Genomic DNA, 17,612 nt, shown 5'->3' on the forward strand with positions numbered 1-17,612 from the left:
AACATTGCTTGAATTTTATAGACCCAATTTTGCTCTTAGGATATTCCACGTGAATTAAAAAAATAAAATATATCCCATTTTTATAGCCGCATTTTGGAGGAAATTAAAACCACACTATAACAACACACACACACAAAACCACTGATAAATTGCTATTATAGGCTCTTCTATAATGCAAATTAAATAGTTGACTGCAGTACACATAGAACATCTGCTAACCCAAATTAAAATGAACGAGGAATGAAATTAGAATTGCTTTTTCCATCTATTCATAAAGAAGATGAAACATATTATGAGCCAGATAGTCGCAATGTTTTAAGGCATTACCTACGAGTAAGCTTAGTAGAGTAAATTGAAGCAATAACTAAGCAGTGTCCTGGGGACCTGAAAGAGTTAATGGCCGTGGCTGCCTAAGTGCTTAATTAACAGCTGGGCAGAGTTACCAGGCAACTCTAATTCAGTAATAACAACAACAGGTACAGATTTGTTCTCAATCCCAGACCAATGTTGGCCATAGTCCTTTTTCTGGAGTTGAACTATTTTAAGCTTTCTTGCTTTAATTACCTGTTATCAAATTTATTATCTCAATATGCATTTATTATACAGTAGACAATGCAAAACTACAGAAGACAGAAAATAATTTTTAGAGACATCTCTTTCTCAAAAATTTGAAAATGGTAATTTGAATGCCTGGCAGAAAGAGACAAAAGATAATGCCTATTTCTCTATGGAGAACAGCCCATTGCATTCCTTTCTCCCCTTCTGTGGCTCGCCCCACTGGCTCATGTAATTATCATTGAAGATGACAAGATTTGCTTGATATTGGTGACCTTACTTTCCTCTTAAACACTTTTTCACCATCAAAGAAGAAACAGTATCCTGGTCTTTTCAGTAGCACATACATTGAAATTGGAGCAAATCTCAAAAATGGGATTAGCATGACTCCAACTCAAAATGACATGAAAACTACTAAAGTACTCCACATTTTTTACATTGCTAAAAAATTAAGTGAATGGTTTGTAATACTAGGCATTATTTTCACTGGTGTGCAACAGGAAACTTGAGAAATGTTTAAACAAATCATGGTGTGATTTTTTTTTTTTTTTTGATTCTTCAAAGGAGCTATGAAAGATCCAGCTAGCTTTCTGCTCTAGCATCTCCAGGGTGTAGTTCTTATACCAAGAGAGCTCTTCTCCTTCCACCTTGCATCTATATTCTAGAAAGAAATAATGAGGAGGAAAAAGACAAAAGATATGCCTGCCCCAGCTTAGTCAGCCTCCTTTCAGAGAGTTTTCCTAAATATCCCACATGGTAGATTTACACAGTATCTCCTTGGCCAGAACTGTGTCCTACGTCATCCATCCACCCCTTGCTTCAAGTATTTAAATCAAGTATTTAAGCTATATATGTTGCCATCAAAACTAAATTAGAGTTCTGTTAGTGAGGAAGAAGAGAGAAACTTCTATCAGGCAGGCAACTGCCATTGTCTGCTAGATGACATGATAGAAAGATGTGAGGATATCACAATGAATGCAGAGGAGAAGGGCAGAGAAATTAAAACAATTTCAGAGAACAAAATAAAATGAAGAACAAACATGACCTGTCCAATAATTGATGTTCCTGTGGGGAGCTCGCAAGAGCAGTTAGTATATATTTAGTGCTTACCACACTCTAGGTATTACTGTAGGTAATTACTGCAGATGCTTTCCATAGAGTAACTCATTTAATTTTCACAGTAATCCTTTGAGATAAATATTCACTGTTTGCTTGTTTACTGAAACTGCTTATTTTCCATCAGCCTTATTTCCATTTTCTTTGCCTTTGTGGAAGAACAGCTTAAGACCATTCAGTGGTTGTTCCTACCCATTCAGGGGCCTGAGCAGTGGGAGGTGCAGACCAGTCTTCCGTGGCAGGCTGAACACTCCAGTCTTCATAGGGAACTGCTGAATAGGCACAGAGGACACCTTCATGCCTTTGGACAAGTCCACAACTTCAGGTTGAGTAGCAGTGAACTCAGGAGCAGGAACAGTCCATTCACCCGGAAATTCTTCCTTGGTCATGGCCTTTGCAGCAGCGGCCTACTCTTCCTTTTCAGTCTCTTCAGGCTCTCTGTAGAAGGAGAGATCAGGGGTGGGCTCCCATGGGTGTTCACGGGAGACGGTGCCACACGTGTGCAGAACTTCGAACATCCATCACCTCCAACCCACTGCGTGAGCTCCCGAGCTGTTGTGTGGGTGGCCGTGTCCACACAGGGCAGAGGAGAGTCTGGGTTACACAGAGCAATGGCAGGCGGGTTAACAGAAGACATCTCTGTGAGAGACTGGTGGTCAGCCCGGGGATCCGTAACCACCAGGAGACACAGCCCCTGCAGGCTCCCAGCACCTGGTTAGCGAAGGTTCCGGGAACGAAGTGGCCACAATCAGAGTGGCTCCAGCGGCAGCAGCTGACTTGAGCACAGCCCCCGGGCCACTGTGCCTGGACGATATGACACTGACATCAGCTGGGTTTTTGATGGCAACAACAGCACGAGCTGCCGGTAGACACTTCTCTCAGGTTCTCTTCAGATTTATGATGTAGACGCCACCACTTTTCCCTTTGTAGATGTACTGTTCCATTTGGAAGTCAAGGTTGATCCCACCTAAATGGGCTCCTCCTGCAAGGAATTTGAGGACATCCTCCTCCTTCATTTGCAGGATGTCAGGGCTCTGGACATTGTGAAAGTTTCTCTTTAGGTTACAATGGGAGTGCAGAACTAAGCCCTATGATTCCCTCCCTGGGTAGTGGGAAAAGGTGTTTTTTCACCATTTCAGAGATGAGAAAGTAGAGGCATGAAAAGAAGCTACTTGCTCATGATAAATAGAAAATAAGCTGAAGAGCCAAATCTCAAATGTAGGTGTTAGAATCTATAGTCTTTGCACCTGTGCCCCAATGCCTTCCATTAGGGTGACCAAGGTTATTGGATTTAGCACAGACAGTCCTGAGTTCCAATACACCCCTCAGTCCCAGGCACACTGGGATGGTTGGTTACCCCATCTCCAAGAGTTAATCCTGTTATCTCCAAGAGTTAATCCTGTTATCTTTCATAGCAGGAACATTTTCTTGTTTTTTAAACAACAATATATTTTATTGGTAATAATAGACTTGAACTAATCAGTAAACCATAATCTATAAAGAGTTTTTGTAAAAATCCATTTATTTTCTGATAATAAATACATCCAAATTCCAGTTTTTTAAAAAAACCAGGATGGTGGGAAAAGAGCAAAATGGAAAGATAATAATCCTGGGCTCAAAACCAAATGATTAAATCAAAGAGAGAAATATTTTCAGATTCCTCTCAGGGAGTCATGTAATCGACACCATTTCTTCTCAAGGTCTCTCAACGTTTTCAATGCTAAAATCAACAAATAGTTTTCAAGAACAATAAAAACATAATGACCACAAATCCTTAGTGGTTTTCATAATCTTTGTCTTAATCTTAGAAGATAGGAGACACAATACGTCTGAATGGTGAAGAAACATTTATCCAAAATTCTTTAAGTTTCACTTCATTTATTTTTCCTTCTTACATAAATGTGAGTTTTCTTATGGTCACAGAAAAGGCAATTTAGAAGTAATTTTGGTTTTAAAATTGAATAATCAATTTATTAATCTACAGATTCTAATTTCATTCTTCTTTAAGCATTTAACTTTGGCTTACAAATCTCATTATTCCATTATAAGTCAAGCAGATTTGAACTGTCACTTTTAATGGCCTTCAATTAATATTTGGTTACATTCTCAAATGTAGTTAAACTCTTTTAAATGTTTTAAACAGGGTTTATAAATTTAATATATTGACTTTCTTTTAAGTCCTTCAATTGTCTAAATGACAAACCTTCCCAAGTAATTAAATCATTCGTATGAACTAAATTTTTTTTAAAGATTTTATTTATTTATTTGACAGAGAGAGAGACAGCGAGAGAGGGAACACAAGCAGGGGGAGTGGGAGAGGGAGCAGCAGGCTTCCTGCTGAGCATAGAGCCCGATGCAGGGCTTGATCCCAGGACCCTGGGATCATGAAGACAGACGCTTAACAACTGAGCCACCCAGGCGCCCCCTTATGAACCAAATTAGTTAAATTTATTTTTTTTTTAAAGATTTTTTTATTTATTCATGAGAGACAGAGAGAGAGAGAGAGAGAGAAGCAGAGGGAGAAGCAGGCTCTCAAGGAGCAGGGAGCCCGATGCGGGACTCGATCCCAGGACGCTGGGATCATGACCTGAGCCGAAGGCAGACGCTTAACCATCTGAGCCACCCAGGCGCCCCGAAATTAGTTAAATTTAAAAATATGGTGAAACTTAAGGTCCACTAAATGTTCTAATACTATATATAAACAGTAAAATTTCTACTTAAGTTCATAAATCTAAATCAATTACTCAATTCTACATTTTATTTATTTATTTATTTTAAAAGATTTTACTTACTCACTTGAGAGAGAGAGAGAGACAAAGAGCACAAGCAGGGAGAGAGGAAGAGGGAGTGGAAGAAGCAGACTCCCCACCGAGCTGGGAGCCTGACATGGGGCTCAACATGGGGCTGGATGTGGGGCTCGATCCCAGGACCTAGAGATCATAACCTGAGCTGAAGGCAGATGCTTAACCCTCTGAACCACCCAGGCGCCCCTCAATTCTACATTTTAAATTGGAATCACATGTCTATGTTGTTAATCTAATAAGTATAATTCTTGTTAGTATTACAACCTATAATGCTAAATATGCACAGATTCTTTAGCAAAAGAAAATAATATGACATTAATGACATATTAATTTGGCCTCAACTATTTCTATTATTAATTCTATAACTCTTATGGGTATTAAAAATGATATCTGGTCTGAATTTTGGGTATTTCTTTCTGGTTTTCTATAACAATTGTAGTCATAACTTTTAAAGGCATTCTACTAGTTCCTCTGTTTAATTCAATTAAAATTAAACACTTTTTTTTAAAGATTTTATTTATTTATTTGACAGAGAGAGACACAGTGAGAGAGGGAACACAAGCAGGGGGGGTGGGAGAGGGAGAAGCAGGCTTCCCGCTGAACAGGGAACCCAATGCGGGGCTCGATCCCAGGACCCTGGGATCATGACCTGAGCCGAAGGCAGCCGCTTAACGACTGAGCCACCCAGGCACCCCAAAATTAAACACTTTTTTAAAAAAGGTTTTTTTATTATTCATTAGAGAGAGAGCTCGAGCAATAGCATGACTGGGGGAGTATCAGAGGGAGAAGGAGAAACAGACTCCTCAATGATCAGGGATCCTGATGTGGGGTTTGATCCTAGGACCTCAGGATCATGACCTGAGCTGAAGGCAGACACTTATCTGATTGAGCCACCCAGGTACCCCCAAATTAAACACTTTTTAATAGCTTCTGATTTGTAAGTTTCTCTCTCTCGCTCACTCTCCCATATATTTGCATATGTCTTTGTGATTGTGTGTTGTGTGTATTTGTGTGTGTTTGTGTATTTATGTATTTGTGTATTTGTATGTGTTTGTACACATGTGTATGTGTGTGAGGTGGTAGTGGAAGAGAATGACTCCCAGTATTTTCAGAGAGAGCTGATAAGAATATTCACCAATAATAATACCAGTGATTTCAAAATAGTGGGATTTAGGAATATTTGCTGCTTTTTACCTAATTTTTTTTCTCTATTGCTTGAACAAGCAAGTGTCAACTTTAAAAGAAAAAAAGAAAAGCTCTCTATTTTATTTTTTTAAGATTTTATTTCTTTTTTTTTTAGAGAGAGAGAAGGAGAGAGAGCACGTGCACACGAGCAGAGAAGGGGCAGATAGAAAGGGAGAGAGAGAATCTTAAGCAGGCTCCACGCTCAGCACAGAGCCCTTTGTGGGGCTTGATCTCACAACCTTGAGATCATGTCCTGAGCCAAAATCAAGTCAGACACTTAACCCACTGAGCCACCCAGGTACCCCAAGATTTTATTTTTAAATAAATTCTACACCCAATGTGAGGCTTGAACTCATAACCTCAAGATCAAGAGTTGCATGTTCGACTGACTGAGCCAGCCAGGCACACTGCAAAATATTTTTTAAAAGGATAACTCCTTTTGTACTGACATGGAAAGATATCTAGATCATATTCTTGAGTCAAAAAAGGAGGTTCAGAATAATACATATAGTATTATCCCATTTCTGGAAAAAAACTGGGATAAAAATTTAATGTATGTATATTGATGGGTCTCAAAAAATACACAGTATCTCTGGGGTGGGTCTGGAATTGGGGGCTGGAAGTAAGTGATATGTAGCTGCCTAGAATAGGAACATTAACCTAAACAAGAAGGAAGTTTACTTTGGGGTCACATAAATCTAGGCTCTAGGCTTTTCCAGGTTTGGTTCCACCATCTTTCAGGTGTGTCTCCCATATTCACAGTCACAAGATTGTTGTTGTACCTCCAGGCATTACCTCCAAATTCCAGTCATGAAGAAGATAAAGAGAAAAAAAATGTGTTCCAGATGAGTTTATGTCTTTCTCAGGGGGAAAAAAAAAAACAGCTCTCCCTGAAGTCATGCCCAGTTAGCATCTATCTCATTGGCTGACGGGGCCATATGACCACACGGGGGCAGGAAACTGAAAAACCTAGCTTGTCAGTGGGCACATTAATCCCTCAAACATAACAGAATTGCTTAACATTAAGGGAGAAAAGATAGTTTATATATATATATATATATATACTCCTATAGTATTTCCAGTTTTATGATAAGAATGTACTTATGGAGTGTATGTGTGGATTTTTAATTTATAAAGAATTTATGTAGACAATGAGTGGAGGACGGGCATTCCAGATAGAGAAAATCATCTGATTTAAAATATCTAAATATATGGAAAATATTTCTAGTATAATTGTATGTGATTGTATATACTTTTCATTAAAAAGATGAATTGCTAAAATGATCTAAACCGTTATAATGCATTTCTTATGCAACATAATGCACTGTGTTCAAGATGAACATTTAGAATAAACTAAAAGCTGGAACACAGAAAATGCTTCATGTAGGTTAAGCACTGGTTTGGTTGTTATTATAGCATTCACTCATACCCAGGCAGTTGGGAAACTGGAGAGAATCATGCACCAGCCCAAGTGAAAAAAATCTATTATTTGCTCTTCATACTAAAAAAACTAAAAAAAACCCACATTTATTTGTAAATCAAATAGTAACATGAGATCGAAGCTTGGAAACAACAAAAACTTACCCTCAATTACTCTACAGCTATTTATTTTATTTTTTTAAAAGTGAACATTTTTTAAATTTTATTAATTTATTTTAAGTAATCTCTACACCGGATGTGGGGCTTGAACTCATGACCCAGAGATCAAGAGTCACACGCTCCTCCAACTGAGCAAGCCAGGCGCCCTCTGACAATTTTTAAATTTAAAAGATTTCTGTCCTTCCATTCCCTATCCTTCTGTGTACATGTTTTACCTATCTGTAATTTCAAACAACTTTCTACTTTGTAAACTGGAAACCAATTATTACAGCGAAGAATTAATGCAAATGTTTTTCTTATTTGCATAAACAAAGAGATACAAAGTAGTGAGGTCTAAAAGAGTAAGAGTGCAATATGTTCTCTTCTCTGCACTTTGTTTTCCAAAATTCTGTTTGAGAGTAGGTGACAGGGTGCTCAATCAGCAGCACATATACTAAAATTGGAAGGAGAGGAGGTAACAGGTTTTTTTGTATTTTAAAAAAACTATTGTCTCTTTGAGAAAGAGTGCAACCCACGCATTGGAAGGGGAGGTTTCAGAAGGTGAAGCTCTGGAAGTAGATTGTATGCTCTGGTTGGAGGAAGCAGCTGCCTGAGGAGGAACAGGAGCAGCTCGGGATGAGGTTCAGAGCCCAGAGCTGACAGGATCAAGAGGCACTGAGGGTAGGAAGGATGAGTCAGAAACCTGGGCTGGGGGAAATTCAGAGGATGTGGGGCAAGGCTAGTTCCTCATCTCGACTATTGACTTCCGGAGGGAAGTAGTTCCCTCTGACCCTTGTGTGTTTGGGGAAAAGTCATGAATTCTAGAGAATGGCACAAAGTAAGCAAGGAGATGGACAGAGAAAAAGTCCTATGATTGCAATAAAACTTTTACAGGTCTAGAAGTAAAAATTAAATTAAGTTAAATTAAATTAAGTTAATTAGGTGGCATTGCAAAGTCTCCTCAAAAATGTTCATCCCTTCTGCCTCACTGGCTTTGTAGGCCCCTTGGTGCCTGTACTGTGTTTTGCATTTGTTAATTGTTCACTAAGAACATACTACATGACTGAGGATTGGACTGATGGCCCCAGACGGATCATCCCAGGAGATAACATTTGTACAAGATGTCTTTCAGATTTGTAATCCTGGCATCCCCTGGGTTGATTTCTCTGTCTTTACTATCTTCCAGAGAACAGGGACCTGTCTGTGTCACGGAGCTCTGTAACCTGTAGCCTATGGGATCTCTTTCCTCGTCAGCATTTTAATCCAAGACTCAAGATTTGTCTGTCACTTGCTGGTGATTGCACAGCACCTCTCTTCCTCACAGCAACGCTATCACTAACTGTGCTGCTCATTGTCCCCCACTAAGACACCAGCCATGGCACCTCATCACATCAGGCTCGGACCAAGTAGAGGACTCCATCCTAACCACTGGCCTGTGGGCCAGCAGTCCTCAGGTGCTGACAGAAAGCTTTCTATACAATGGGGAAAAGATGGTCTCTTCAACAAATGCTGCTGGTGAGACAGGGAAACTGAAGAGACCTCATGAGGAAAAAAAGCTGGTTCTTTCTCCTTGGCTTCTTTTCCCATTTCTATTCTTGCTAAGGTCTGCACCCCCACCCACTCTACACATGCCTTGTAATACAAATAGCATATGTCTTCCCTGCAAGGGACAAGGAGTTAATGATTTCTCTAGAATAGATAACATTTGAGGAAGGACCAGGTGAGAATGACTGGAAGAAGCTACCATGTGCGTATTCCAGACCACAGGCATTAGACATCTCGATGCCAAGGCTCCCTGGCTCCCAGGAATAACACCTGGGCCCTCATCTTTGTTCTAACTGGTTCCTGGATGCCTGAGAGGACATGTGTACCAGATCACCATCTTCAATAAAAACCCCCAAACCCCAAAGACGGGACTCATGTTCCTTTCCTTTCTGAATCTCCCAGAGAGTCTATCTCTATAGCTTCAATAAACTCTGCTTTCACTTTCTTCTGGCTCATGTTTGATTTCCATCCTTCGTGAATCCAAGGACCCTCTTGGCTGGTCCCATGGGACTTCCCCCCTCCCCAAACATGGTCCTCAGACCCAGGCTGCCTGCATCACTGGAAAAATTGGATGGCGAAAGAAAGGAAGGAAGGAAGGAAGGAAGGAAGGAAGGAAGGAAGGAAGGAAGGTAGGAAGGAAGAGAAAAAGAAAGAAAGAAAGAAAGAAAGGGAGGAAGGAAGAAAGAAAGAAAGGGAGGAAGGAAGAAAGAAACTGGACCACTTCCTTACACTATACACAAAAATAAACTCAAAATGGATTAAAGACCTAAATGTGAGACCTGAAACCATAAAATTCCTAGAAAGAAAACATAGGCAGAAATGTCTCTGACATCAGCTGTAGGAAAATTTTTCTAGGTTTGTCTCCTCAGGCAAGGGAAACAAAAGCAAAAATAAACAGTTGGGATTGCACCAAAATAAAAAGCTTTTGCACAGTGGAAAAACGCATCAACAAAATGAAAAGGAAGCTTACTGAATGGGAGAAGATATTTGCAAATGATATATGTGATAAGGGGTTAATATTCAAAATATATAAAGAAATCATAAAACTCAACACACACCAAAAACCCCACAAATAATCCGATCGAAAAATGGGCAGAGGACCTGAATAAACATTTTTCCAAAGACATACAGATGGCCAACAGATACATGAAAAGAAGCTTAACATCATTAATTATCAGGGAAATGCAAATCAAAACCATAATGAGATATCACCTTACACTTGTCAGAGTGGCTACTATCAAAATGACAAGAAATAACAAGTATTGGCAGGATGTAGAGAAAAAGGAACCCTTGTGCGCTGTTGATGGGAATGCAAACTGGTACAGCCACAGTGGAAAACAGTACGGAGGTTCCTCAAAAAATTAAAAATAGAAATACCATATGATCCAGTAATTCCACTACTGGGTATTTACCCAAAGAAAATGAAAACACTAATGCAAAAAGATATATGCATCCTTATGTTTGTTGCAGCATGATTACAATAGCCAAGATATGCAACCTAAGTGTCCATCAGTAGATAAATAAAGAAGATGTGGTGTATTTACACAACAGAATACTACTCAGCCATAAAAAAGAAAAGAACTTGCTATTTACAACAACATGGATGGAACTAGAGAGTATAATGCTAAGTGAAATAAGTTAGACAGAGAAAGACAAATACCATATGATTCACTCATATGTGGAATTTAAGAAACAAATGAACAACATAGAAGAAAGCAAGAAACAGACTCTTAACTATAGAGAACTGATGGTTACCTATAACCATCAGTTGGGAGGTGGATGGGGGATGGGTGAAATAGGTGACAGGGATTAACAGGTACAAACTTCCAGTTACAAAATAATCACAGAGATGAAAAGTACAGCGTAGGAAATACAGTCAATTAGATTATAATAACATTGTTTGGTGACAGATGGTGACTACACTTATTGTGGCGAGTGCTGAGTAATGTACAGAATTGTTGAATCCTTATGTTGTATACCTGAAACTAATATAATACTGTATGTTAGCTATACTTCAATAAAAAATAATAATGGAGGAAAATAACTATAAAAATCATGCCAGATTTTACTAAGAATATTTAACATGTTGCCATCACTCCAAACTCCAGTTATTACTTATACATTCCACAGGAAAGTTACATCATCTTGTTAAATATAGTGTTTATTCGTGAGCACTCTCTTCCATGGCTTTTCTCCTAATTCAGACCATTAATACACCTCATGGAGATCCATGGATCTGCCTAGCTCCTGGAGGACAGGAGTTCCAGGCCCTACATTACCTCCAATTTATCTACCTACCATGTTCTAAGACATCTTCATGAAGCACAGATTTGATCGTGAGACTCTCCCAATCAAAAATCTTTAATGATTTCCTGTTGCAAAAGATAAACACTAGCTGCCTCTCAAGTCATGCCCACCTCCATAACCCCACATCGACTTGGGCCTCATTCCACACTCCTTTCAACCGTTGTTCAAGGTATTCCTGATATACTGAATGTTCACCAACCATAGAAGTTCTCCTAGACCTTCCTCCATACTCCAGGAGCTTTCTGAACCTCTTTTAACCATCTATCTTGTGCTAAACTGATCTATGTATTGGCCTCTTCCATAAAACTGAAACACAGGGACCAGAATTAGTATTTCATTCATCCTCCTCACTCCCATGTCTTCTTGGATAATTTACCTGTGTGGTATAAAAGTATAAAAGGGGCATCACTAACTACACACGACCTTTGAATTCTACTTCCTGGGGCAATAGCGAATTGGAGCAAAATGGATACTTAGGCTATGCCAATCAGATTCTCTTCTTCTGAATTTGGAAACAGAACACACACAAAATCACACACAAACTCTAGTTGGCAGGTCACGTAGACATAGAGCCTGAAACTATGAGTTAGGGGTAGCTCCTATGGTTCATGTATAAGCTGGTCAGAGAGCAGACAGGAGGCTGACAGAAGGCAGAATGAAGCGGAAATATGGCAGGGGCAAAATGTCATGCAGTGGGGAAAAAAAAAAGGAAACAGAAGACAGGAAGACAGAAAGGAAAAGGGTGTGTAAGTCAGGGGAAGGGAAGGAAGATGTCTGGCAGCTTGCTAGTTCCAGTGAGGCCAGCCTGCCCTGTTAGCATAGGCACTATGAGACTTCTCTGCACCCTTAGCCTTCACATAAACAAACCTGAATTAGAACTGTCTTTCCTTGCAACTAAGGGATACCTTATTAATACAACCTAGCATTTACTTTGCTCATTAAATGTTTATTAAATTGAATTGTTAGACAACATTACATTAAAGTAGTATTTCCTCAAGTTGAATTGTCACTGGGCAGCTTCAGGAATACAAGGCACAGATGAACCAACGTTCTATGCATGATGGCTGCTAGTTGTTTCCACTAAGCAGATCCTCCAACGTGGTGGGAAGAAGGCAGAACTTTCTCCACTGTTCCAAACTGTCTCATAAATTTTGCATTAGAAAATCAAGAGTCATTTCTCCAGAGCAATACACATTTATAACCTATGCTATTAAAAATGAATGATTCAATATTTTATATTTTATTCCAGATTTTCAGTAATCTTGAGGTTAATTTGATATTGATTGATAGAATGAGCACTATTACTGGAAGCTACATATAAAATATTCATAAGCATAATCCTAGGGACTGAATTAGTCATAGGAGATATGATTAAGATGTATAGAATTCTCTTTGCTGACCTTAATAAGAGGGCCAAAGTACAGCTTCCATTGTAATTGGACCTTGCATACTAGATCAGAATTGACCTATGGTACAATTTGACCATTATTTAAACATTTCTTTTCTGAAACCCCTTCTTAAATTGGAATAAATAAATTATATATTAGTCAGTGCAAGAAATACTTTAAACATGAAATTTAACTTGCATACAACACAGAGGCTATGTTGCTAAAACAAATTTTAAGAATAGATTTCACATGTTATTGTACCTTATAACTATTACCTTTTGTGTGTGCAGTTAAATGTATGTATGTGACCAGAAGTATAAAACAATGCCTATGCAAGCATGGGTGCTTTTTACCACAATGAGAAATATTTAGAGAATAGCTTGATTGCTTCATCAAATAAAAAAGGCAGTGTTTTACATGTTCCTACTCTTACCTCATTTAATATTATTTTTTATATGTTCATTTGTGTAGCTATTTAGGCAGAGTGGAGCAAAATGCAGGATCCTGGTCATCTGGGCCAAAGAAATGGAAAATGTTGACTGTTTTTTCCACTTGGCTTCACCTCTGTCAGAGAAAAGGAGTCAGCCAAGAAATTTGATGCTAGTGCAGACTAAAGGAGATGCTGCTGAATAAGAAGTTAAGAAATGCTACTCGCATTAGAAATATATATAATTTGGGACTGTATATATACATATAATATATATATTATATATATTATATATATAATTTCCTTATGAAATTCATTTTTGGAAAGCAATTTGGGTAGCTTGCATGTACGTTAAAATGACAAAGAAAAAATAAAATGACACTGCTCCAGTGTCCCAAACACTTCCTGTGAGCTTGTTAGTCTGGAAGTTTATAGTAGAGAACTGGCCAGGTTTGCACAACCAAAGCAGAGTAGATACCCAGCCCACTCATTAATACGGTGCCAAATCCAGGGTAGAACAATCCAGGGTGGTGTGAGCTGGGAACAGATACTGCCCACATTTACCAGCTAACTCTTGCCACCCCATTTGATCTGACTGCATCAAAACTGGTTGGAAGGACAAGTTCTGCATTGTTAATATATGTGACAGTTTACTTTTAGAGCTTATTAAGTGCTTTGGACCAATATTTTAGTTTGATTCATTATAAACCAAGATATATTCAGGGAAAAGATCTGTATAGGATAAGAAGTAATGAAAATTATTCTCTCTTTTTAATGTACTTTTTTTTTTTTTTTTTTTTTTACTTTCCCTCTTTTTTTAAAGAATATGATAGGCATTAAAAGATCAATTGAGGAGTGCCTGGATGGCTCAGTGGTTAAGTGTTCGACTTTTGATCTCAGCTCAGGTCATGATCTCAGGATAAATGCTATTTTTCAGAGCTTCACTCCTTTTCCCAGATTCTCTCCAAGGCAGGCTCTGGGTCCACCGGTGAGGTGTGCAGCTATACAAGGTCATAGCCAGGAAATAGAGACAAGGTAGGTCCTGGGAAAAACAAAGTGTCTTCTATATTCTCCATGGTCTAAGATCGAGTGGCTGGTCTCTACTGCTTCCTGGACTGACTCCCTGTCAGGCAGGTACCTTGGGGCATCCTGCAGCTGTCTACCACCAAAGTCTATAGCTGGTGTCACTGTAATCTGTTCTCCTCAGTTCCGTGAGGGTAATGCTCTCCTTCAAAGACTCAGTCAGCTCTTAATGACATAGCCCAGAAGCCTGATCAAGCCTTATTTGAAGCTAGCCCTACTTCCAGATTTTTCAGTTACCATTCAGAAACCCTTCACTTCTCTTTATTGTTTAACCCAATTTAGGTTTATGTGCATTGAAACATAAAGACTTGTAATTTATTTCAATTTCTATATTTTTATGTGCAACTTAGCACTGCTGTGACAGTCACCATGTTTAAAAATGTTTTGCAAACTATTATAAAAGAACAAAAAGGAAATGATTATGCAGGAAACCAATAACACATCAAATAACAAGATCTTGCTTCCAAAGACTTTCTTCTCTCCTATTGAGCCAAACACTGGCTTTGATTGGTGTTGGCCTTACACTTCTCCAGTGATTAATCTGTTTCAAAGGTGTTGTCCTAGAGATGCTCTGTTCTAGAATCTTTGTTTGTGTGTCTACAAGTAGTGGATATAAATAAATGGCAGTGACATGGAGGGTATGAAGTAGCACCTTCCAGAGCCAGAGCACCAAATGGGGGGCTGTGGTCAGAAAGTAGGTAGCTGTGATATCTCAGGAGCAGATGATTTTCTTGATCAATGACAGTGACTGCTCCAGTGGAGTGGGGATGGGAAGGGCAGGGCAGGCCAGCACATTTTGGAATGATGCTCAATATCAATAGGATGTCATCAGGACCTGGACCTTGACCTGGACTGTCTCATGATGGTATCCCAATGATCTGGGTCCAGATACATGTATGTAGATTAGTTATGTGTCTGAAGGTGTTATACTGAATGGAGAGGCACCAAAAGTATTCAAAGACCATGTGAAAAATTTCGAAGCAGCAGGATGTCCCGCTGTTGATTTTGTAGCAAAGCAAGAGTATTGGCTGCCGGTTCATCTGTAACCAGTCATCCTGGTAGAAACAGCATCCTTTCCCAGGGTGCTTTTGGTGGCTTTCAAGCAAAGTTACACAGAGCTGTTTATAGACATTTATTTGCTGCCTATACTGAAAGGTCTCCATCAACTGTCTTCAAGAACATAGTGCTTAGGAAGGTACAGGTGAGAAAGGCTTCATAAAAGGGGGTAATAATGGCACAGAGTCTTTAACAATGACCAGACGCTCCCCAAGTTAACAGGGAAGAAAAAAGAGACCATGAATATGCAAAGGAGTTGTAAAATAATGGCTTATCTGCAGAACTGCTAGTAGTCGGGTATGGTATTATTGTGTACACTTGGAGAAGAGAGAAGATAAAACCAAGGAAAGTAGGCACTTATATGTGGAATCACCACTTACCTGTGGTGAAAGTCCTTATCTGACAGGCCTAGGATTTTTCATTTTATGCCATGGGTGATGAGAAACCATCAGAGGATTTTAAACAAAGAAATGACATCATCAGCTTCACATTTTTTGGAGAAACTCTGGAGAAGAAAAAAACCAAAAAGACCAACAAATAAGAGAGGAAATGGTAAGGGCCTGTACTGAGGCAGGTCTAGACATGTCTGCAAAGGAAGACAGGATCATCAGGAGGTGGGGTAAGCTAGAACTAGTGATGAATTACAAGTGGAGATAAAGGGAAGAGTCTAGCTGAGTCCCAGAGTTCTCCACTTGACAATGGATGGATGGTAAATGAGAGCACAAGAGAAGGTGTGTGTTTGAGTGGTGGGTAGAAAGGAAGATATTTCATTTAGAGTTTATGAGACATCCAGGTGAACACATCTAGTGGTCAGGCGAGTGGTCAGGTATAGAGAAAAAATGAGGACTGAGAGACAGATTTAAAAGACATAAACATATAGGAAGCAATTAAAGTCACTGGACCTTGCCTAGAGAGGTGCAGACTATGCCCTGAACCTAAGAATTTCCTCATGACAGGGGGAAATTAGGACTTTTATTGCAATATAGGGGTAGCAATTTCTTTTCTTTTTCTTTTAAAGGTTTATTTTATTTATTTATTTTAGAGAGAGAATGTGTATGCACGAGCAGGGAGCGGGGGTTGTGGGGGTGACAGAGGGAGAGGATCTCAAGCAGACTCCATGCTTGAGCGTGGGCTTGATGCAGGGCTCAATCTCATGACGCTGAGATCACGACCTGGGCCTAAATGAAGAGTCAGATTCTCAACCGAATGAGCCACCCAGGCACTCCAGGTAGCAATTTCTTTATGAAACCTTCACAGACTTCCCTGAGCAAAAGTAAGACTTCCCACGTGTATTATTTTGCAAGGGCTGCCATAACAAAATATGAAAGACAGGGTGGTTTAAACAACAGAGACTTATTTTCTTACAAGGCTGGAGACTAGAAACCCAAGATCAAGATGTTGTCTGTTTAATTCCAAGGTTTCTCTCCTTGGCTTGCAGATAGCTGTCTACTGGCTATGTCTTCACATGGTCATCTGTGTGTGTGTGTATGTCTGTATCCTAATCTCTTCTCCTTCTTAAAAAATTTGTTTGTTTAAACAAGTCATTTGGATGACCAGCTTCTTTGTTTTTAATTGAAGTATAATTGACATATAGTATTACAATTATATTACTTTCAGGTATACAACAAAATGATTTGATAATTATATACGTTACAAAATGCTCACCATGAAAAGTGTAGTTACCATCTGTCACCATACAACATTATTACAATATTATTGACTATATAATGTTGTGCTTTCCATCCCCATGACTTCTTTAGTTTATAACTGGAAGTTTGTACCTCTTAATAACCTTCAACTATTTTGCCCCTCCCCCCTCCCCCTGCCCTCTGGCAACCATGAGTTTGTTCTCTGTATTTATGTGTCTGTTTCTGCTTTTTGTTTATTTTTTAGACTCCACATATGAGTGCAATCATATAGAATTTGACTTTGTCTGACTTATTTCACTTAGCATAATATGCTCTAGGTCCATCCATGTTGTTGCAAATGGCAAGGTTTCATTTCTCTAATGGCTGATAATATTCCATTGTGTATATATATCACTTCTTCTTTTTCCATACATCTATTGATGGACACTTAGGTTGCTTCCAAATCGTGGCTATGGTAAATCATGCTGTGGTAAATATAGGGATGCATATATCTTTTTGAATTAGTGTCTTTGTTTTCTTTGGTAAATACCCAGAAGTAGAATTACTGGGTTTTATGGTATTTCTCCTTTTAATTTTTTGAGGAAAATCCATAATATTTTCCACTGTGGCTGCACCGATTATATTTCCACCAACAGAGCACGAGGGTTCCTTTTTCTCCACATTCTCACCAATGCTTGTTATTTCTTGTCGGTTTTGATAGTAGCCACTCTGACAGGTGTAAGGTGATATCTCATTATGGTTTTGTTTTCTTTGTTTTGTTTTGTTTTCTCATTATTGTTTTGATTTGCATTTCCTTGATGATTAGTGGTGTTGAACATCTTTTCATGTATCTGTTGGCTATCTGTATGTCTTTGGAAAAATGTCTATTTAGGTCCTCTGACCATTTTTTCTTGTAATATTTTTTATTGCCCATGTTTTA

General features: G+C 38.9%; 1 pseudogene; it reads right to left on the bottom strand.

Annotated features, from left to right (window-relative positions):
* Window positions 1-1,836: 1,836 nt before the first annotated feature.
* Window positions 1,837-8,615, bottom strand: LOC114209028 (small ribosomal subunit protein uS2-like; annotated as a pseudogene).
* Window positions 8,616-17,612: the final 8,997 nt, after the last annotated feature.

Source organism: Eumetopias jubatus, unplaced genomic scaffold, assembly GCF_037043125.1.
Source record: "Eumetopias jubatus isolate StellerSeaLion01/CBP00866 unplaced genomic scaffold, mEumJub1_p1.0 scaffold_1, whole genome shotgun sequence".
Lineage (NCBI taxonomy): Eukaryota > Metazoa > Chordata > Mammalia > Carnivora > Otariidae > Eumetopias > Eumetopias jubatus.